The sequence below is a fragment of the Parambassis ranga genome, unplaced genomic scaffold (assembly GCF_900634625.1).
Source record: "Parambassis ranga unplaced genomic scaffold, fParRan2.1 scaffold_24_arrow_ctg1, whole genome shotgun sequence".
NCBI classification, from domain to species: domain Eukaryota; kingdom Metazoa; phylum Chordata; class Actinopteri; family Ambassidae; genus Parambassis; species Parambassis ranga.
In genome coordinates, this window is record NW_021144797.1 from 2,316,505 (window position 1) to 2,341,494 (window position 24,990).

General features: G+C 44.2%; 1 pseudogene; it reads right to left on the minus strand.

Annotated features, from left to right (window-relative positions):
• Positions 1–18,815: 18,815 nt before the first annotated feature.
• Positions 18,816–21,896, minus strand: LOC114430569 (coiled-coil domain-containing protein 39-like; annotated as a pseudogene).
• Between the last annotated feature and the right edge of the window lie 3,094 nt (positions 21,897–24,990).

Here is a 24,990-nt window from a genome sequence, read left to right on the forward strand (position 1 = left end):
TAGCCTTTTTTAGCTCATTGACATGTGGTTGTAGATCGCAGGGACCTTTCTGTGTTTGTGGGTAATTACCAGAAGTCCTGGATTAGTAATGAACTTTAAATAACAAGTACAGCTCCCAGTCTGCTAACAGGGTCACTCACACACCATCAGTATGACCTATATGCATCATGGTGATGGTTGTTTCTTGACCTGTGTTTATTTTGCAGCCATGCTGATTCATATTTGTTACTTTTTGTATGCTATGCTGTTGTAAATTGAGCTGCCTGACACCTATGCACAGCACCGATGATCCTGAACTTGTATTAATCACATACTCAGCTGCTTGTGCTTCCATGTCAGCCATCTTTTTTCTGATAGAAGGTTTTCAGGCTTACAAAATGGCTGACAGATGTCTGTGGATAATCAGTCCCTCTTTACTTAGTAATATTGATGCTAGTGTGTGGGTTAGCCTATTTTTATTTATATTGATTGGCAAACTAGGAGCTGTACTATGTCAAAGATCTGACTAGGGGTGGGCGATATGGCAAAAATTTTATATCACGATTCTTTAATGATAGAATCACGATCTCGATTTTATCACGATTTGTTTTTACATTGACACTAATTTGCATGTTTCTGTGTAAATGACGTCAGGTAGCCTGCTCTGTCACCTCTCAAAAACTATCAGTAGATTTTAAAGGCAAACAACAACTGATAACGTGCACTCAGTATTAGTTTTCAATACACATGAAAATTTAAATAACTTACAGAACAAAATAAAGTTTTATTTCAAATAGGTTAAAAAGAAGACTAATGTAATTCTGTAAAGTATTAAGTAAGTAACTCTTAAAGTTCAATGTGATTTAGAACAAATGATCAAACTTTAATGGGAATCATATCTAAGGACAAACGGAGCTGCTGCTGTCAGCTCTGTCCACCGTTTACTAGAGTCCTCATGGAGCCTCTTCATCAAATGCCTGCGTTATTGTTTTGGTGACGTCATTAGCTGTTGCCTCCGTCTGCATCTGATGCACACACACACACACAGGTGTAGAAGAGCTGCTGACGGCACAACAGCAGCAAACCTGAATATAACGAGCTGGTAATGTTCAGAGAGGTGGGCGCGTACGTGCTCGTAGCATTATAATACACGCGGCCCTTCCACTGCGACACACGTCGCGCGCACACACAGACACGGGCTTAGAAGACGCGCCGCTGCTGCCAGCAGAAACAGTACCGAACATAAAGGTGGAGTTCGTTTTAGGGACCAGTTGCTCCGTTCTCTTTTCGTTTTTAGCCGTAGCTTCCTAACAGGGAGGCTGTCATTGGTTGGTCGTGTTCACATTAAGCGCACTGAGAGTTGGACGAGGAAAAAAACTCATGCGTCTGCGTGAACATAGAACTGCAATTAATAGAACGTGCTCTATGGACGATAAAACGATCTGTCCATTCTGGTAGATCGCCGATACGTTCAAATCCTTCATGATCATTTATCGTCAAATCGCACAGCTCTAGATCTGACTGTGGTGTGGTTTTCTGTGTGATATAAGATTCTACATTCACCTCTTTGCTGCTGTGTGTTTTAGCCTGTCTGACAGTATCAGCAGTGAATTCTGAGTGTGGCTGCTTTCATAGACAGACTGATTTTGGTCTTATATGTTTGTCATCATTAATGAAGCTGTGTGGGACAGTGTAATCAGTGCTGCTGAGATTGTGTATGTCATAGTGGGGTGTGCCATGTTTGACATGTGATTAGTACAGTGTGTGATAAGAGATCAGACTTGATGTGTGCTGTGTAAAGTGGATGGAGTCAGGTGTCATAATCTTACCTGCTTTATTTAATGTGTGGATTTGTGCCTTGTATGTGAATAGGTTGTCAGTGTGTTGATCTGAACTTCTGTCAGTCACTGACTCTTCTTTTGGCATCCATTTTGTGTTCTTCCATGGCAGCCATTTTGAGTCTGTGTTAGAAGGTTTTAAGGCTCAAAATGGCTGAGTGACAGTGTCTGGATCATGGCTGTTTCATGCTGTTATGTTGTAATTAACCTTAATGAAACAGTGTTAATGCAACAGAGAGCCTTTATTTCTGTAAGGCTGTGTGTATCATGTGCTTTGTCTCTCCCTCAATGACATGATGAAGCTACTGTGTCACATCCTGTCATTTCAACTACAGCTGCACCAGTTGATTAATGTGATTCAATAGTATGTGAAGCAACCTGGTCAATATTAGTCATCTTCTCTGCTTTTCTCCTAAATTATGGAGCTGTGATGCTGCCCACCAATGATCCTTGACTTTTGTCAGTCACACACTCTGCTGCCTGCCATTGTCATTCCATGTCAGCCATTTTGTGTCTGTGGTAAAGTACAGTGTATTGTTGCTGACAACACATGCTGTAGAGTTCTATAGGTGACCAGGTGTATCTGCATATTGGTAGTATTGATGGTGTGGGAACATTCAGATCTTCAACAGTGCAGCCACATTGGAAGGACATGCTATATTCTACTCTAATCTATGTATGTTGATGAAGATTCTCAGTCATCCAGGTCATCATACGTAGAGAAGATTGAAGCAAGGCGTCTGGACTTGTAGAGTTTTCTTGAAGACGTTTCTCTGCTCCTCCAAGCAGCTTCGTCAGTTCTAACTGTTTGGTGGGAAACATGGTTTATATGTGGTTTACAGACCTATGTGGGTGGGTCTGGGTCAAACTTAAAAAACAATAGCACTAAATGTTTCCATACTTACCTGTGATGTTCTGGCTGACTGGGCCAGGTGTGTCTAATGACTGGCTAACGACTATGAGACTGCCGGAGGGGGACTGGTTGACAGCCCTTTGTTCTTATTGTGAGTACGTGCATACTTCCTGGGAATGGATGGAATCACTGCATTGTATGTGGTAGAAAGATGATGTCTTGTTTACTTGCATCCCTACATCAGAAGCCACAGAGATGGTAAGGACGTGCCTCACACAAGACAGCACACTCAAGGAGAGAACCAACCTAACGCCAGACCACATCTGTGACCTGCTGGACCTCTGCCTGACCACCACTTATTTCCAGTACAATGGGAACTTTTACAGACAGAAGCACGGCTGTGCGATGGGATCACCTGTGTCAAAGGAAAAATGGTTTGCGTTCTGATGGTGTCACTCTTAAAACTCAACACCAAACCGTTTTGCCTGTAGAGCCAGCTGTTCGGGAAGAGTCCCGGACTTTTCCTCATTTACAGCCCATATAAACGGTTAAGCGACTGGAAAAGAGCAAACCTATTTTATAACTCGCCACGATTTCCACATATTTGACTGGATCAACAGGAAATCGCACACATTTGTAGAGTAAACCTTGCTAGTGCCCTCGGTTGTGGGTTTTTTTTGTCTGAATGCTGTTGCAGTTTGAAGGTTGCACCCCCATTAAAATACATAAGACCTGCCCTGAGAGGAGTAAAAGGAGAATCACACAGGTGTCTTAATTAGGGCTTAATTAGGCAGGCAGGGCTGTTTCCATGGTGACAGGATGACACACAGAGGCATACAAAGCAGCCATATTTGTAGTCTTTTTCAGATTTTAAGCATTATATCTGTCATGTTGATCATCCTTCAGCTGGATACTACTTTTCCACATTCAAATCCACGTCTCTCCCTGTGAGCAGTATTTATTAAGCACAAATAATAAATCATGGTTACATGGGCAGGCGTGATTAAAGTTACATGGGTATTGATATTTTTTAATGAGCCCTTTCATCATGGGAGTGCATGTGCCTCACTCCCTTCTGTGGCCTTGGCTGGCATATGAGTGATAAAGAGTGGAATGTGCAAAGATCAGAATATACAGACTAGTTTTCTAACACAGAGCAAAATATGATACAATTTACCTACATAGCCCCAACAGTTATGGTATTGTTCCAGCCTCAGACCTTTCATATGGTAAATTGACAGGCTATTCTTTCAATGGCTTCATACTGTTATTGTTCATTTCCAGGCTTTTCATATGTTGTATTTTAAGGTATTATTGAATACCCTAAAAATATGAATATTATATTTTTCTTGTCTTCAGCATTTTCTGTTCGAGGCCGGTTCTAGGCAGGGGCAAGAGGGGGCAGTGCCCCCTCAAATCAAAGTTTTAGACGTTGAGAAAGCACATGTTAATATACTCACAAATTTAATATATTACGCGTTGACAAAATTATCATCGGTAGCGGAAAAATCTGACAAGAAGGGGCACTTTTTATTAGCATGTCTGTCCGTCCACTGTGTGTATTCACAGGCTGCAGCTCACACACACACACCCTGAGTAAACATCCAATCAGCGTCCAGAGCCGTCGCAACACGGTAGGCAAACCAGGCTATTGCCTAGGGCCTGAGCATGAGAGTGCTCGGGGCTCCCCCCCTCGCCCCCACGGGGCCCTGTGACAGCTGCTGGAAGCAGAGAGGAGCGGCTCGTTCAAAATAAAGGAGGAAGCACACACTCTGCAGGCTGCAAGGGAAGGAGCAGAGGACAAAACAAGAGAGGGAAGAGTCTGTAACACAGCTCAGCCTCATCTTACTCCACCACTGTTTGTCTTTTTCACATTGTATCACTTAACCCTCATGTGGTGTTCGGGACATTTTTGTCCTCTGAGAGAAATTTTTCTGTTTATTTTGGCCATAACTTTGTCAATATGTGGATAAATTGAATCATTTTTCCTCAATAAGCTTAATTTTACATAAATTTTGTTAATATGATTTTAAAATTTTTCATAGGTCAACGGTACACTGTGGGCAAATTTTACCCCTAATGTGTTGTTCGGGGACAAAAACGTCCCCTAACTTTAACGGTTTTAAAAATATATTAGATAAATATTTTTTTGAATTTTTTTTGCATAGACCTTTTAATTAACTTCAGTTCTAATCAACAGTAGTGAAAAAATCATTTTCCCCCAGGATTTTAACCCTTTAATCACCAATTTTATAAGGGGTGGTGCTGAAAATTGAAAAAAAAAAAAACACAAAATGGCTCATTTTTAATAGAAAAGGTGAATGTGGACTGGATTTTTTTAACCTTTATTACAGTCTTGGTCATGTCAAACATCAGTAAAAAAATTGACTTTATTGCATTATTAGTTTTTGCACAGCATTGGATTTTCTTTTTTTCTCCCATTTTGTCCCATAGACTTCCATTATAACCACACTTTTTTTGACTGCACAGCCATGGCACTAAATAATCATGCATTCTTGATTGTTGGTGGTTTACCCTGTTGGTAGGAGGTAACATTTGTGATTTTTACAGTTAACAACTTAATTACCATATTAACCCTTTACCTGCAGGCCTGTGCTCATGTACTGTAGTTTCTGGCTTGTATATGGAGTTATAGGGAGTATTTTAGCACATAATTGTGTGTCTACACACTGTGTGTGTATGTTAGAGAGGAAGAGAGCCATTTGCACACTGTCAGGGAAGGAAAGTGTGGAAATATATGGTCAAACTTGGTCAAAATATATGTCTGTCTGCATATATGGTAAAAGTGTATGGTTGTGCATAGATCCAGACCTCTGGCTGAGGTCATAAAGCATTCTGATGTTTAATGATGTGTTTAGATATTCGAACTGCAAACCCCTAGTTGACCCAGAGATGTAACCAAAGAGACAAGATATACTCAAGGCCGTAACAGGAGGATCTGTGAGAATACACACACACCCTCACATCTGAGATGTGAGTGGGAGAACTTCAATGTCTTTTAGTTTCGTATACGCCTTCCACCTTGTGATTATTGAATATGCATGTTTCACTGAAAAACATTACCTTTTATGCCTTTCTATGTAAATGTAACCACACCTTGTTGTAAGATTAATAAAACGAGCCTAATGCATGGGACGGACAGAATGCAAATGGTCAGCTGCAGGAGCAGATCGAGGGGTCTGTATTGAGCTGTGCATTCTCCCTTTATAAAGGCGAAACTGAAACTGATCAGTACTGGTTTTCATTCAATGTTCTGTGCTTCGGGGACGGAGTCTGGGAATCCGGGGTGACCAGATTAGGTCACAACAATTGGGGGCTCGTCCAGGGGATCAAAGGGCAAAACATCATCCTCAGATCCGTCAATTGAACACAAGGGCCGATTACGAACAGACAGAGGACACGTGCCGGCAACAATAAGGTAAGCAGACCTTTTATATCTGCATTGACTACTCTAAAATGTAACGTGTCCCGAGTCTTAGTAGTAATCTGTCTGTAAAAGCAAAAAGAACATTGACTGAATGAATTTAACTGTAAGTGAATGAATATGACTACAGTGAAATAACCGTAAGTGAATGTATATGACTACGGTAAATGAGTAATGACTACAGCTGTTTAAGAGATAAGTAAATGATGCCTGCAGAGGAATAATGCCTGCAGAGGAATAATGCCTGCAGAGGAATAATGCCTGCAGAGGGATAATGCCTGCAGAGGAATAAGAGAAAAAGGGGTAGCAGAAAATCCTGAGTGTGGCGACTCCACCGGTACTCTGACGAGGGGCCGGAAAAGCTGGGTTTGAGGCCCGGGGCTTGAGGAACCCTAAATCACTACAGAAAAGAGAGAGAGAACAAGACCAGGCAAAAACACATGGTATGCATGTTGGACAGACTGGAAACTGAAACAATGACCGCACTAGTTAGGCGGGAGTTGAAGTAAGTCAACAGGCTTCCAAATTACAGATATATAAGATTCTGGTGTCACGGACAGAGGCTAGTCTCGAATCCATTGGACTGAGTACCAGGGACACAGCGTGCCATATTTCTCAGTCGGCCAGAATCTAGAAAAGAAAGGAACTCTGAGACTCATAAACTGTGAGTCGTCTGAGATAAAGACGACAAGATCAGAGAGTAGAGAGTAATTAATGAAATAACTGTGAGCCGTTCTTACACTGGACGGCAAGACCAGAGAATAAGTCCTGTGAGTTCACGAAGCACCCCTAAAGAGAAACAAAGAGAAGTGACAGTACTGACACACACACACCGAGCTCGCAGTATAAATGGGTAAAGCATGAGTGTGGAATGTGTATGAATGCCAGAGACGAGGTGAACTGAAGCAGCAGCACTGCTGGAAACCTTAATCGGTGTAAACGTAAAGCAGTGGCCTGTTGAAGTAGGTTCACTCACGAACTGGATTAGTGTTTTGTTGTGCACATACTTTTGTATATATTTCTGATGTGAACATAGTTTCTGAACTTTTCTAACATCATAGTTTTGTTAACTCTTCTGAGCACAGTTTTGCAAATAACACATTATTATTAAGCTTTAGTTTTAATTTTCACGTAATCACATGACTGAGACTTTGATGACTGACGACATGGACGGAGAATTTAACAGAGACACTGTTGATGATGGGTGGGGTCCGAACAGCCCACTAAAAACAGTAGAAGCTCAACTGATTATTTTAGAGAAAGCGCTGCATCAGGCTTTTGACTCTAAAACCGCATCTGAAGAGATGACTCAGATGAGGGAGGCAGTCATTAATTTGCTGGGAGAAATAGGCCGTGGCATGAAAGATAGAGGTTGTTTACAGAAGGAGTTTTGGAGAAAGGAGGGTGAAGCGAAGGCAGAGAGGGAGAAGGCCAGGAAGAGTGCAGAGCAGTGTGGCTGGTCTAAGAAAGGGAGATTTAAGAGGGAGCAGGAAAAAGCAGAGGAGAAGAGAGTTCAGTGGGCGCGATGGGCTTTAATAGGTCAGGGTGTAACTCACCTCATGACTGAGAAGCCCAAAACACAGGATGCCAAAGCAGAAAAACCTAAGGATCCCCCACCGTATACACCACCCCCTCCTACTGCACCACCATCCTCTCATTCACCTGCTGGATTATATCCAGTTTTACAAATAACTCAAGGCACACTGGCCATAACAGACATGCCTGATTCCTCTGAGGCGTGGTCTGATGACAGCTCTCACACGTCCCAAGTGAGTAGTGTGTCTGCTTTACCCTCAGGAGTTAGCACCCGTGAAGGGCCTCCAGAGGCCCCTGCCCTTTCACCTTTCCAGCTGCGAAAGGACAGAGAACTGAGCTGCGACGGAGCACTATGTGTTGCAGCTGAAGCCCCGCTGTCACACAGAACACAGACACCAGACATTGTGAACACAAAGCAGGGAGAAATAGACAAGGTGCAACAGTTGCAGGAAGAATTAAAGGAGTTGCGGGCTGCTATGGCTCAGGACTTAACACCACACACATACGCACACGCTAACCCCCAATTTGGAGACGCTACACTTCACGTGGGAGGCGTGTGGAAAGATGGATCACAGGAAGGGAGGACAGCTGGAATTCAGATGCAGGTCGAGGGTGTTTGGTCCGCGGAGCAGGGAGAGATGTTTGATCTATTACAGAGACAGGCCAAGGCTACTGAGGAGTGGTTGAAAACACATGAAGCTGAACACTTAGCACACAGACGCAAAACACACCACATGACAACTAGATCTCAAGGACATGATAATACACAGACACTCAACTATCAGTTACCATTGATTCAAACTGAACACCAGATCAAATATCGTCCATTCCCACTAGGTGATGTACAGGCACTAGTGGATAAATTACCTCCAGTGGCCGAAGGTGGAGCAATGTGGCTGAGTCAACTTGACAGTCTGACAGCAGGTCACAGACTCGCTCTAGGTGATTTTCGGGCCGTTATTTCTAGGTGTCTTACAGCTTCAGAAGTGAGGGACATAGAGGAGGACGCCGCCACTACTAGACAGAGAGATGACACACCTTTCACTCAGGTCAGCACTGAAATAGGCAGAGCACTAAGACATAAATATCCTCTGCCTGCTGGAGCCGCAGTTCCCACTTTGAGATGGGACCCCAAACAGAGTCCAAGAGAATATCTTAATCAAAGCAAAGACACATGGATCAAACACACCGGGTGCCACCCTGGCAACCCAGGCATTCAGAGGGTGTGGTACAGGACCGCCATCCTAAACGGGGTTCCTGAGACTGTAAAAACTGCCATGGATAATAACCCAGACATGGCAGGGTGTGATTCCAGTGTGTGGGAGAGACATCTAGTGCATCATTTGGCTCGTGCCCAAGACGCAGCACAAGCTGACAGTAAGGATGTCCAGGATTTGCAAGCACAATTATTGAAACTGCAATTGACTGAGGCCAGACAGAAGGCCAATGACAAAAAAGAAAGAAAAATAATAAAGTCATGGTTGTCACTGAAAGCTCTGACGCACCTCCTGTCACACCTTGGGTGCCTCCACCACCTTATTCTCCTGATTATCAGCAGCCTACGGGGTCCTACAGGGATACGGATCAGGGAGGGGCAGATGGAGAGGCAGGCGCGGAAGGGGTGGAACACTTAGGGGACAGCCGAGGGGAGACCCAAGTCGTGACCGCTGCTATTACTGTGAGGAGTTGGGACACTGGGCCAAAGACTGTCCACACAGACAGGGACAGTATGCCCGAGGACGTGCAGCGTCTGGTCCACGGAGGGCTTCCTCCCGCCCCCCAGGACCTACATTCACTGGACAGTTTCCTGTTTCCGGCTGGGAACAGTGGGATTGTGACTTCTCACAACAATGACACAGAGCCCCACAGAGCAGCTCAGATTACATCGGCACGGCAGATCCGATGTTATCTATGCAAGTAGAGGATGAGACACTGCCTTTTCTGGTGGATACTGGCGCCACCTGTTCTACATTGTTTCAATCATCTTCTATGGAATTGTCCAGCAACTCTATCACTGTGATGGGCTTCTCTGGGGATAAACAGACTCTGCCTATAACCACTCCCATGACTGCTCAGTTGGGACATCAGACTGTTTCACACTGTTTTGTACACTCACCTCTTCTGCCTCTGAATATACTGGGGAGAGACTTGCTGATTAAGTTTGGAGCATCTATTTTGTGCGGCCCAGACGGGCTGACAGTGACACTGCCGGACGGCACCATGTTCCACTGTAATGTTGCAGACACAGGCGGACAATATCTGATGAGACCTGTGACTGACCCATGTGCTGACATCTACTGGGGCATGTTACATCCTGAAACTCCCCAGAACCCAGGAATCCTCTCTGCCTACCTGCGGTGGAAGCCCTGGATAGCGCAGGTCGAACCATATGTTTCTCCCCCTGACCCCCCTCATGTGACTCTATTTTATGACAGGCAGCAAACTGATTGGTACCATGAGAAGTTTGCGCACTCCCTAGAGGGACAGGACTGGTCTATTACAGTCCGAGACATTTTTGTGGCACCTGAGGGCGTGGCAGCCGGTGTGGACCTCAGTCCAGAACAAATGTCTTGGTACATGATGAGTGACGAAGGGCATCCCCACGTCTCATTAGCTGTACATCCAAACCACCAGGCCAAAGAACTAGGTGGCATTGTTAAACGTGCCATGGGGCAATCAGACTGGCAACCCACACCTTTACCTCAAATCATGTATTCTCCATCTGCTAAAGCATACAAAATAACTGTTTCAACTATGAACACTGTCACTCTGGCACATGAACTGCTTGCTAGACATCATGGTAGAGAGAAAACTGATCATCCTCTGGCACAGGCTGTGATTGACAGCTTGCCACCACATTTATGGGCAGACGGCCCCACTGACGTGGGTCTGGTGGACTGTGAACCTGTGACGTTTCAGATTAACACACCAGGCCCTTTGTGGATACCACAGTATCCACACAAGCCAGCAGCCGGAGCTGGCATTGCAGATACTATTCATGGACTCTTTGAAAATGGCGTGCTGGAACTCTCTCACTCAGACTGGAATACTCCCATCCTACCTGTAGAAAAGAAAGGGACAGGTAAATATCGCATGGCACATGATCTGAGGGACATTAACGCTGTACTGTCAACCCCCACGGTACCAGTTCCGAATCCATACGTGGCATTGGCCCAACTGGATCCTTCACAGAGCTGGTTCACCTGCATAGATTTAGCTAATGCTTTCTTTTGTCTCCCTCTGGCACCTGAATGCAGAGACATTTTCTCATTCACATATCAGGGAACACAGTATCGCTACACCAGGCTACCTCAAGGTTTTGCGCTCTCCCCCGGTATTTTTAATCAGGTTTTGAAACAGATACTCAGTCACTGCACCCTCCCAGAAAACACTACACTCATTCAGTACGTTGATGACCTTCTTATCGCAGCTCCAACGGCAGCAATCTGCCTGGATGCCACGCAGGCTGTTTTGCAACATCTGGCCACAGCTGGTTTTAAGGTCAGCAAATCTAAACTCCAATTAGTCAGGAAACAAGTTGCTTTCTTAGGACGCATTGTTTCACAAAAGGGGGTCAGCATATCGCCTTCGCACAAATCTACCATTTTGCATCATCCGCGTCCTGATAAAGTGAAGGACATGCTCTCATTTCTCGGTCTGACTGGCTACAGTAGAAACTTTGTTGCTAACTACACGGGCCTCACACAACCTCTCAGAGACCTTGACAAAGAACATGGCATGCGTAATGTGTCAGCTCGCCTAAATTGGACGCAGGCCGCGGAACAAGCATTCATTGCTCTTAAACAATCTTTGGCCACTGCAGCAGAACTAGCCTCACCTGACTACACTTTACCTTTCTATTTGGATGTCTCTGGAACGGATGCCTGCATCAATGGCATCCTGTTCCAGAGAAAAGGGGGAGAGAGAGTAATAGGGGGAGAGAGAGTAATACTGATACATGGAAAAAAAAACATCCTCAGTGCACACAACATGCAGCAGGAATAGCTAAGCTAATTCAAAAAACCGCACACATGGTCATGGGACACCAGCTGTATGTACTGACAACACATAGTGTAGTGGCATACGTGAACTCAGAGACATTCACACTCACCTCATTGAGACAGAGGAGGTTGAGCAAGATTTTAGAAGCACCAAACATCACCTTCACACATGAGGGCATCAACATGGCAGAGCAGATAGGAGCTGGAGAGCCACACACATGTGTAGAGAGGGTAACCAGAGAAGAAAAAGTCAGAATGGATTTACAGGCCACACCACTAACAGAGGCCAGAAATCTGTTCACAGATGGGTGCTGTTTTAGACATGACACAGAAGGACTCAGAGCAGCATACGCGGTTGTTGAAGACACAGGGGAAGAAATGAGAACACTGAAAGCAGAAAGATTAGAGGCACAGCAGTCAGCGCAGAGAGCCGAGGTGAGGGCAGTGATTGAGGCACTAAAGATAGGTCAAGGACAGGACATCAATGTTTTTACTGACTCAGCATATGCGGCAGGAGCAGTGCATGTGGAATTAGGGCAATGGCTGAGAGCAGGTTTTCTCACTGCAACTAACAAACCTATACGGCATGAGGCTGAAATGAGAGAGCTTGCTGAAGCTCTGTTGTTGCCTAGCAAAGTGGCTGTTATTAAGTGCAAAGGTCATGGAGCAGGAACTGACAGGGTCACAAGAGGAAACAATGCAGCAGATCAGGCAGCAAAACAGGCAGCAGGCTATGTTGAGCGAATGATTTTTATGTGTTCAGAAACAGACTTGCCTCCCCCTGTTGATTGGACTGATTTGATGCAATTGCAAAACAAAGCCTCTCCACAGGAAAAAACACTGTGGAAAGCTAGAGGGGCGACTGACACAGGAGGAGTATGGAGAGGGCCTGACGGACGCCCCATACTGCCACCTGGACTGAGACAGACTGCCATGGAAGAAGCACATGGGGTAGGCCATGTGGGGTGTCGTGACAAACTGTTATTAAATTTCTGATTAACACCTACATCCCTAGACATGGTTTTCCGAAAAAAAAAAAAAAAAAAGAAGCATGCTTTTGGTACTGTTTATCATCCACAATCTCAAGGAAAGGTGGAAAGGATGAATCAAACCTAAAACAAAAATTGGCTAAAATCTGTGCACAGACCAAATTTATATGGGTTCAAGTATTATCTATTGTATTGATGTTCTGGTAATAACGCCATATAATCTACACCCTATGAGCTTCTTACAGGTCGACAGTTTCCTGGACCAGCTGGCCGGCTGAGACTGAAGAAGCATGCAGTATGGTATTAATATTAACCATAATATAATGAATTTGAAGCTTTGGTGTTAGAATTTGTATTACAGGAGAAAGGAGAGATGGTGAGTCCAGAAGGAGCCACACACAGCTGAGTGGGTCCTCCTGAAGGTGATAAAAGGAAGTGGTCGGAGAACAAGGTGGACCGGTCCCTATCAGGTGACGGAACGCACCTCTCACGCGGTTCGGCTGAGAGGAAAGGGGAACACCTGGTATCACTGGAGCCAGTGCGCAGGCGCAGAGGAGCCTCAACGCTCTCTACAGGACGTCCAAACTGATCTGAGGGCACAGAAGTCTGAATCGGCTGATTCAGACACAGATCCTGTCACAAAAGGGGCAGAATAATCCCCTGACAGAGATCAAGGATCCCGGGTAGTCTAACCCCAGGGATCCGAAGAAAGAAGACGCATCCTGAGGACCAGAGGACCTGACGGGGGCTGGATGGACGAGGCAGACGGATCGAGACCCACTCGTGGACGGTTGAATAACACACTTTTGAACATTTTCATTGCAGGCTGGTGTATTGTTCTACTAGTGTTTACATGGGCAGTGATTAAGACATTTCTACGTCAATGATCTGACATTTTATGATGTGTTATTTCCTGATTACACCACAGAATCTGTTTACACACCTGACTGTTAACGTGTGCCTTTAAAACAAAAAATATATTTTTTTTCCTGCCTGACTCTGACATTCTAGCACATATACACACTCACACACGGACAGATTACCAGTTTAATTTCTATTTAGTTTGACTATTACAGGGGGCGGGAACGGTGAAAGACCGACCGATTAAAATACCCCCACATACTATGATGTATAACATGTATTTGTTTTCTTGTTAGGATAACTATATTAGGGTTGTTCATAATTTTTTTTGATCTATTGGTTACACTGCGAGTTCCTTGGACAGAGGTGTAATACTACATATTCATTTTTATATTAATCTTTATACTGTTCTACTTGTTACTTATATTATTCTTATATTATCCCATTGTTGGCAGAGGACTTGGAGGACGATCTGATTTTCAATGCAGGGATTTAAACTTTGCCATCACGTTTCGTTTTATGTACTCAGATGATATGTTTTTTAATACACTACATTCTTCACAGAGTTTTCTTTTTTGCACCTTCATTTATGGTTTTGACACACATACGCACACACTGGGTGTTTGGACATTTACTCACAGTGTTGTTATATATAGATGTCACTTTTACCCATAGTTTTGTTTGATTACACACAGTGTTTTCTATTTGCTGATGTGACCGTTTGTTGTTTCTTTTGCTTATTTTGTGTTGGACTCTTAGTAGAGTCCAAAAGGGGGAATTGTGGAAATATATGGTCAAACTTGGTCAAAATATATGTCTGTCTGCATATATGGTAAAAGTGTATGGTTGTGCATAGATCCAGACCTCTGGCTGAGGTCATAAAGCATTCTGATGTTTAATGATGTGTTTAGATATTCGAACTGCAAACCCCTAGTTGACCCAGAGATGTAACCAAAGAGACAAGATATACTCAAGGCCGTAACAGGAGGATCTGTGAGAATACACACACACCCTCACATCTGAGATGTGAGTGGGAGAACTTCAATGTCTTTTAGTTTCGTATACGCCTTCCACCTTGTGATTATTGAATATGCATGTTTCACTGAAAAACATTACCTTTTATGCCTTTCTATGTAAATGTAACCACACCTTGTTGTAAGATTAATAAAACGAGCCTAATGCATGGGACGGACAGAATGCAAATGGTCAGCTGCAGGAGCAGATCGAGGGGTCTGTATTGAGCTGTGCATTCTCCCTTTATAAAGGCGAAACTGAAACTGATCAGTACTGGTTTTCATTCAATGTTCTGTGCTTCGGGGACGGAGTCTGGGAATCCGGGGTGACCAGATTAGGTCACAACAAAAGTCAGGAAAATAAAGTTACTAAGTAAGTGAAGTTTACCTAATTCAGACGTACAACGGCGATGCATAAGCATGTAAAATGAAAACATCCAGGAGTTCTGGCGTCTGAAGTTGTGGATGGGTAAAATAGCTGTTTTTTTTTTTTAGCTTTCGGAAAACATGTCCTCCAGTAGAGTGACTTTACTTTTAGGTTAGTGTCTCAGTTGAGATCACTGAATTAGTCTAAGTGAAGTCTATGTGCCCCTTTTCCATGGTGTGTTGCGCTCCACACGACCATACGTACATGTGCATGTTACTAAATAGACACCATAGATAGATAACTTGATAACATAATAAATAATCATTGACTAACCAAATCTAATCTACAGTTTAGTCCCCTACTAAAATTAGTATTAAAAGTAGTTTAGTAAAGTAAAGTAAAGTAAATTTGTTGCAGCCCTAAAAGTAAGCGCCGGGCCCTTTGATGCTGAGAGGTTCAGACTAAACAAAACAAAAACACTAGTAGACTTGCATGCATCCTCCTGGTCATTTAATGGTGACAAGAGCAGCAAGCAGCATGAAGAGAGGATTCACCTGTGCATGAGTGAAGGATTCACTTGTGAACGAATGAAGGATTCACTTGTGAACGAATGAAGGATTCGCTTGTGAACAAGTGACGGATCTACTTGTGCAGCCTTCACAGCTTCACAGCCTGGCCCTTCATAGAGCCAGGCTGCACAATCATTTCCAGAGATTGTGCACAAGTGAATCCTCTCTTCATGTTGCTTTCTGCTCTTCTCACCATCAAATGACCACAAGGTCACATGTAAGACCACTTGCCTTTTGTTTTGTTTAGTCTGCACTTGGAGACATCAAAGGGCCACACATGCATAGCAACACTTTCTTTGTTTTTGTTTACTATGAAGACTCTGTGGTTGTGTGTACTCACAGACAACAAGATCAGTGTGCAAATGGCTCTCTTCCTCTCTAACATACACACACAGTGTGTAGACACACAATTATGTGCTAAAATACTCCCTATAACTCCATATACAAGCCAGAAACTACAGTACATGAGCACAGGCCTGCAGGTAAAGGGTTAATATGGTCATTAAGTTGTTAACTGTAAAAATCACAAATGTTACCTCCTACCAACAGGGTAAACCACCAACAATCAAGAATGCATGATTATGTAGTGCCATGGCTGTGCAGTCAAAAAAAGTGTGTTTATAATGCAAGTCTATGGGACAAAATGGGAGAAAAAAAGAAAATCCAGTGCTGTGCAAAAACTAATAATGCAATAAAGTCCATTCTTCCAGAAAGAATCCAGTCCACATTCACCTTTTCTATAAAAATGAGCCATATTGTGTGTTTTTTTTTTCAATCTTCAGCACCACCCCTTATAAAATTGGTGATTAAACGGTTAAAATCCTGGGGGAAAATGATTTTTTCACTACTGTTGATTAGAACTGAAGTTAATTAAAAGGTCTATGCAAAAAAATTTCAAAAAAATATTTATCTAATATATTTTTAAAACCGTTAAAGTTAGGGGACGTTTTTGTCCCCGAACAACACATTAGGGTAGTGTTTGCGAACAATGCATGAGGGTTAAACACTTTTAGAGACGCAGGCTTCACGTCACTACAGCCTCCTTCATACTGCAGCCTGAATGTTCACTGAGTCGCTCTGCGTACAAACGTCTGCTAAATGAGTTACAAACGTCAATATAATGACGTGATATAAAACTTAAACGTATAAAAACGTAAATGAAGCTGTAAAGTAGCTTGTTAGCTCATGCAGCAACAGTATGTAGCTGCTATGCTAATGATACTTTAGCTTGTTTAGCATTAAGCTAAGTGCTGCTGTTACAACTTACTGTTAGAGTTAATGAGCTCTAAACCACAGCAGGAAAAACTAATGTATATATTTAGTCTATGTAATGTTTATTAATGCTCAGGTGTTTCTCTGTAAAGGACAAGCTAGTTAATTATTGTCATATAGTTGTGTTATTTTATGGCTTTTTTAAATGTTTTTCATCAGGTGCTGTGCTTAAACCCCTGTCTGTGTCTCCTCATGAAGATGCCACAACCTCCACATAATAATCTGGATTATTTACAGTGTTAGTTATCAGGCTGATCATTATGGTCTTATACCACACAGGCCATGTGGAGCCCTGTGAGGAAACTCCAGAGGACGTCCCAGCAGCAGTCCAACACCTGAGAGCCTCCACTCCTTCCTCTGCTCCTCCAGCACCTGACCTGGTAACAGAGGAAGGGTCCAAGGTGTCCAGGTCTCACTGATGATCCTGCACTGTGGACAAACTTAATAATAACAATACTAGTCATCATATCTTGTGTTGTCAGTGGTGGAGGAAGTACTGATGTTTAGTACTTAAGTGAAAGTACAATTACCCAGCAAAATATATACTCAAGTAAAGTAGATGTGCTACATCAATGAGCCTACTTAACCAAAGTCTCAAGTACTTACTTTCAATTTCCAAGAGTTTAAATCAAGACAATTGGACTCAAGGATTGTTTTTTTTTTAACATGGGGATACATAAAAAATACATGAAAAATTACCTAAGTACAGTAACAAAGTACAAATACTTAGTTACTTTCCACCACTGTGGACAGTCTTCAGAAAATATATATTTCTATGATGAATTTTGATTGTGTTGTACAGGTTTTTTATATTTCCTTAAGATAATATTTTCATATGTGTGTTCCACATTATATTAATAAAAAGGTTGCTTATATAATCATCACTGTACATGTCTTTGTGTTTGGGGCGGCATTTCTATAGAATCTAGTAGCCCGTAGGGCCCCAGTGTTACCTTCTCGCCTAGGGCCCCTATAGTGTCAAGCAATGGCTCTGTTCAAGAGTTAACAAGACACAGGTGACAACAATCAAACCCTTTGCAGTGCGCAGTGCGGACTTTGCAGTGCGCAGTGCGGACCAGTGCAGCCTTTGCAGTGTGCAGTGCGGACTCTGCAGTGTGCAGTGCGGCCTTTGCAGTGCGCAGTGCGGACTTTGCAGTGCAGACTTTGCAGTGCGCAGTGCGGACTTTGCAGTACGCAGTGCGGACCAGTGCAGCCTTTGCAGTGTGCAGTGCGGCCTTTGCAGTGCGCAGTGCGGCCTTTGCAGTGCGGACTCTGCAGTGTGCAGTGCGGACTTTGCAGTGCACCCTTTGCAGTGCAGACTTTGCAGTGCGCAGTGCGGACTTTGCAGTGCAGCCTTTGCAGTGCGCAGTGCAGACTTTGCAGTGCACCCTTTGCAGTGCGCAGTGCGGACTTTGCAGTGCGGACTGCAAAGTCCGCACTGCACGAGCCGATATTTTGTGGCCCCCCACTTGACATCAAAGTTTAGTGTTAGTGCGGCCCGCACATTTTTCTCACACGCACTTATTTACTGAGTCCGCACTGCAAAGTCTGCACTGCACACTGCAAAGGCTGCACTGCAAAGGCCGCACTGCACATGCAAAGTCCACACTGCGCACTTCAAAGTCCGCACTGCACACTGCAAAGGCTGCACAGGTCCGCACTGCACACTGCAAAGGCCGCACTGCGCACTGCAAAGTCCGCACTGCAAAGGGTGCACTGCACATGCAAAGTCCGCACTGCAAAGGCCGCACTGCACATGCAAAGGCCGCACTGCACACTGCAAAGGCTGCACTGGTCCGCACTGCAAAGGCCGCACTGCAAAGTCCGCACTGCAAAGGCTGCACTGGTCCGCACTGCAAAGTCCGCACTGCGCACTGCAAAGGCCGCACTGCACACTGCAAAGGCTGCACTGGTCCGCACTGCGCACTGCAAAGTCCGATTCGTTATACTCTGTTTATAGTCGTATTCATCTTGTGCATTTTTATCACCAACACCTTGCAGCTGTGGAGCTGACTGACTGTTAAAGGTGAACTGTTATCAGTGTAGTATTCTAGTGTGACCCATTTCAGGGTAAGTCTGACCTGGAAGTGGTCGAGCTGCGGGCAGAGTTTGTCCTGAAGCTCCGCTGGGTGGAAGGAGCTGAAGGAGGAGGTGGAAGAGACACATTGGCCTGTGAGGGGTAATAGAGAGGAGCATTAAAGGGTACGCTGCTGTGGCTGCATTAGTCCTGCTGTTTGAGCTGTTTGAGCTGTTCTGCACCTGCAGGAAGTATTTCTCCAGCGCCGGTCTGACGTCTGGGATTTTCTCCATGGCCTCATTCAGCATCTTGTCAATAACCTTGTTAAATTCCTTCATCTCTGTCACTTTAATGTCCTTCTCTTCAAAAGTCTCACTCTTGGTGTTTTTTGCTGAGCGGATCTGTTTGGTCAGCTTGGAGCACTGGAAAACAGCAGGACATTACAGAATTAAACAGGTGGTGTTCTGTATACACACACAACACCCCCTGTGTTTACTGCCGCATCATGAAATGAGCGGTTGATTTTAAACCTGTTTTGTGGCTCTGTCGAGTTTCTCCTTTTGAAAAGCCTGTGACTGCTCCCCCTCCGCCTCAGGACCTGCCTTGGTCAGGGTCACAACCTCAAAATGTTTCTTAATGGTTTCAGTCTTGGACAGTTTCTCATTGAGTTCAGCACTGAGACACAATGATTGACATTGAGTGATGTGACAAACCTTTGAGAACTGAGTGATTTGTTTTTTTTTTACCTGAGTCTCTGCCTCTCCTGTTCACCGAGCTTCAGCTGCTGGCTCTTTGTACACCTTGATCTCATCCTCCCTCTCTGTCATAGCTTTCTGCAGGTTCAGCTTCCTCTTCTCCAAAGACAGCACGCCGTCTGCCTTGTTGTACAGCAGATCCCTCATACGCTCCACCTCTAGCTTCATAAACTTGTGCTCCACCATGCTGTCCTGATAGGGAACCCATGAGTTTAAAATCACAGTGCATACAGCCTTTCTGTCAGGTCCATTCTTAGCTTTGAGGAAAATCTACTTCAACCTTCAGTTTCTCCTCCAGCGCAGCATTGTGGATCTTGGCTTCCTTCAGTCTAAAATACACAGAAACATAAAACAGACATTGTGTAGTACATTACCACAGCTCCAGTCAATACACACACAGAGCCCTGCTGTGATACACTGACTTGTCATTGTAGTCCTGGATGTCCTTCTTCATCGTGGATATGTGGGACGTCAGCATCTTCACATCAGAGGTTGTTCTCTCTAGGTTGCCTTTGCAGCTTTTCAGCTGCGGGACACACGAGAGTCAGTTCACTTATAATAATATCAATATGAAGGCAGTTTATTATTAGTCCACATTCAGCACCTCATCCTGCAGCCTGCCACAGTCACTCTCCTGCTCCTTCAGCTCCTGCTGCAGTTTTACTGCCTGTTTGTTGGCCACCGCTGACTTCCTCTCGGTTTCTTTCCTGTTGTTCCTCTGGATCTCCATCAGGTGCTTCTTCTCTGCAATGGCGGCCCTGTTTTCCCTCAGCTTCTGGTTGGCTTTTGCAAGTTGCTGCAATAATAATTTAAAAGAAAAGACTCCTGTGTGAATTCACTCTAGAATGAATGACCAGTAGATGTTTAATGTCCCATGCTTTACCAGTGCACACTGCTGCATCTCAGCATCTTGTTACTTCATGTTCTTGATAGTGTTTTCCCACAGGTGGGTAAGCTGCTGTGTCTCCAGGTGAGCCTGCTGCAGATTCTCTGTCACCTTATCCAATGCAAGCTGGTACGACAGCAGAGGGATTTTAATGGGAAACCACAACTGCCTACACATACTTTTAGTAATAACACCATGGATGTGCTGTGTTTTTACACATTACCTGGGCTAATTTTGTCTCAGTCTTCTCTTTATCGAGTGCTTTGAGCTTTTCATTGGCCTCCACAGACTTCTTCTCTATCGCCAGAATGAGCGACTGCACCAGGGGAGGTTAGACAGCTGTTAGCTGATGATAACTCAAAGCTGTTAGTGCTGCAGAAGAGAGATGTTTTCATCTCTTTACCTTGATCCTCTGCTCATCTTGCTGAGCGTATTTGTTGATGGCCATCGTGTCCTCATATTTGCCTGCTGACTCCTCCAAAATGCAATCCATTGTCTGCTGGTCCCAGTTCATCTGCTGCCTGAACTCCTCCAGCTTCTGTTTGGCCTTGAAAATGTTGTTCTGGGGATACAGATACATGTTATTGTGGCATCACAATCTATAGCTACTTCTCTTTTCTATTTTTTATTTATGAAAGGCTCGGACCTCCAGCGTGTTTTTCCTCTCTCCTAAGGAGCTTCTTAGCCGTGTCCTGAGTCAGACGGCTAGTTTCTCTCTCCGCGAGGGCTGTCAGGTGTTTCTCTAACTCTATCTCTCTCTCCTTTGCCTCACACAGAGCCTAGACAACACAAATAACACACACTGCATAACCCACCACAAAACAAACATATCACAACTCATAGATACTGACCTCAGTGTTTTCCAGCTCTTCTTTAATATTCTTTAGGTAATTGGCCATGTTCTTCTTTTGTTCCTTGTTTTTCTCCAGTTTGTCTTCCAGTTGTGTCCGCTCTATCTCTTTTCTACAAATCTGTTGACATCATCATGACACAGCACACAGTGAATCAAAATTCAGATACCGAAAACCGATGTGCAATAACATTAAGAAAACACAATCTAAATTGTAAAGTGAGGACCTTTTGTCCATACATACATATCTGACACTTAACAAGAAAAAAAGATTCAAATGTTACATTTTATTTGGAAATTTCAGCTGCTCTTAAATATTTAAAATAATGAATTGAACAGTGACCCTGGTGTCACTGCAGGAGGACCGTGTGCACAACCTGCACTCAGTCAAAACAAACCTCATCAACGGTTTGTGTTACAACATTATTCTTCAGTGAGTAATTTTAAACGACCCACATGATGACACCCAAAAACAAACAGAGAAAAGGAAGCTAAACACGTCTGTGCCATTAAACATGTTAATAATAAGTTTCCTCACCTCCTCCAGTAAGGCTTTGTTTTCAGCGTTGAGCTCGGGGACAGCATAACGGCTACCCCACCCCACTTCAGCCAAAACTGGGTCGAGAACTTCAGACATAGATTCCATTTTAACACCGCGCCTGACAAATGCTATGGAAAGCAACAACACAGTAATTCTCAGCAATATCTCTTGACTCCGGCTTTATACAGCGTCTCTCTGCCGGTTGCTAGGGCTCAGGTCTGTTGTCAGTCGCCCCTAGCAAACCCCTCGTTCGCCACAAGGAGGCAGCGCGAGACCAGAAGTAATGCTTCCGGTCAGCTTGTAAAATACATTTAAGAAGTAATTTCATAGTGTGTCATATAACTTTGTTTTCTGCAGTTCAGGCTGTGGCAGATGAGATCAGTTGTTTTTATGCTCTCTGGAGCTCCGGTTGGTACGAGATGGTCATAAATTCAGACTAAGGACAGCAACACCTCTGATCTGATAAAAGCCAGATTCTAAAGGAATGTGTTTTTCTCCTGAGTGCCCCATGTTATGGTCATCCCTAGATCGACCTATGAGTATTGAATTATTGAATGAGTACTATCAGTACTTTATCAGTATTTAAAATACTTTTTATGTAACTGTTCATTATACAAGGTCCAAACTCATTTTAAGATGATATGTATGTACAAAATGTACTGATGCGTACAAAAATATATGGAAGTGTGATGCGGTGCACCTAAATTTTGTGCCGGTGCACCTAAGAAAAAAAGTTAGGCGCACCAGTGCAACCAGTGCAAAAAGTTAGTCTAGAGCCCTGTCCTCCCCGCCGTCAAAGTCAGGCACCTCCACCTCTGCCGGCACCGCCACACCCCCATTGGATGACGGCTGAGGCTGTAAAAGAAACATTAGATCAGAGCCTGGCATTTTCCTGCCGGTGACAGTGAAATTCTTGCTGGGGAACAATTTGTCTCAGTGGCTGAAGCAGAGGGTTGGTTCTTCAGGAGGCATGGCTCCACCTCCACCGGTGCCTGCACAGCCTCCACATGTGCTAACTCTGCCTCCTGTTGCACCTGATCCCACCACCCCTCCTCTACCATATAATCTTCACCAGAGCTGGATGATGACTGAGGCTGTAAAAGAAACATTAGATCAGAGCCTGGCATTTTCCTGCTGGTGAAATTCTTGCTGGGGAACAACTTGCCTCAGTGGCTGGAGCAGAGGGTTTCTTCTTTTCCAGCCCCCTGCAGCTTTCTCTGTAGAGAGAGAAGATGAAGTGCATTGTATGTGAATACAATTTACGTAGAAGTGAAGCCATACTGTTAACCTTCACTCACCTCCAGCTGTGCCAGCTTCTCCCGAAGAGCCCGGTTTTTGGCCGCCAGCTCCCTGCAATTGGTGCAGGCCGTCCCCACTGGCACTGCACACAGCCAAGGGCTATATGGCCTGTGGCCAGACCATTGACCAGGGTGCACTCCTGTGTGTTCTGTATGTGGTGGGCCTTCATTAGGTGCCTGGAGGCGTACCAGAAGGTCCCACCACATACAGGACATGTCAGCATCTGCTTAGGCTTTGTCATCTGAAAGAAAAAGGGGTTCAAGATTGATTCAGCATTAATATATCATATATCTCTGCTTCTACTTGATGCCTGTTGACATCAAAGAAAAACTGGGAGAAAGGTTGCAATCTGAAATTAATGCAGCAATGCAGGTGGCCTAGATTGGATCATTTGACTTTTTCTGCTACAGAAAAGTTTTTCAGCTGTAATTTTACAGCTACAGATCCTGCAGAATCAAATCACTGAAGCTGTATAAAAGTACATGCATCAACACTGGTAATATGAGCTGTTTTGACCTGCACAGGGATCTATGCTAAGCTATTAGCATGAAGAAGAAACTAGCTTAACTTACAGTTGCTGGAGCTCTCAGAATGGTCTGCTCTCTCCCTCTGTCTGCAGCAGAATGAGCTGCTGCACTGTCTTTCCCTCCAAAAGCACCCGGCCGCGCCCGGCCCCTCCCTCTCCCCCGGCCAGATGTCCTGCCTGTCCCCTTTGAGAGGGGGGCCTGTCTGCACTGTGGGACTCTCTGTCCTCTGGGTCCTACAGAGACCCTGTAGGGATCCAAACATGATTTCCAGCACTAACTCAGAAATCATGTGACACACCTCAGGCCTCCTTCCAATGAAGAAACATTCTCTTCTTCTAGGAATGTCAGGCTGATATTTGACTAGGTTGTTCAACTCCCACCACTGAGTGACAAAATGTTTGTTCCAGCTCATTAGCCACTTGCTAAAGCTAAGTAGCTAACTGAGTGGCCTAGAGACATGAAACTTTGCAAACATGTCCAGGGTCCAGAGCTAATGTTCTGAGCCAATTTTGGAGGTTTGGCCATTCTGTGTCTGAATGGCACAGGCTTGAATGTGGAAAAGCCAAACCTGATTTACCGTATTTCCAGCAATTTCTCAGCAATACTTTGACACACAGGCACCAAATTCACAGGACTCAATCGCAGGAATATACATGTACATACAGTACAATATACATACAGCCTTATACATGTGTGCCAAGTTTGAAGGATTTTTTTAGGCCTGAATATCTATATATGTTGTGTGCTGGGGCAGCAGACTGAAAGCAGTGGACACAAACAGACTCAATAAACTGATCAGAAGGGCATGATGGTCTGCTGTGGGTCATGTCTTTGTTCTGCACATGTACAGCTAACATCTCCAGTGTTACACAAACACATCATGTGCTGCTTGACTTGTTCCATTCATGGTAGGAAAGCATGTGGAAGTCACACATGTCAAATCTGTGCTAGTCTCCCTTCATTCAGCCCATATGAAGACAAAGAGTCTGCAGGTCCAGGAAGTTATAATTAACTATCATTAAATAACAAGAACTTATGATGCAGCCAGCACATTTATACCATGAAGACCCCTTTAAAATAATAAACCTCAAAAACTGGTGTTTTCATCAAAAAGTGACTGTGGCCCCACAGTGAGTCCAGGGGCTTATTTCTGCCTCAAAAGGACTTGATTTCACTCTGGTCTGTGATATTAAACAGATTATTGTTGAATCCAGGAACACTTCAAACAGACCGGTGCTGTAGGTGGACTGACTTGCAGCCACCCTTTGAAATATCTTAGAAATAAAGGTGAGGTTGAAGATCACAGCAGTTTAAAAGCCTGTGGTACTTAATCTGTTGCCAGAGACAGGTTGATCTGGCCACAGTTGTGTGAAATCAGCCTGTCTAGTGTAG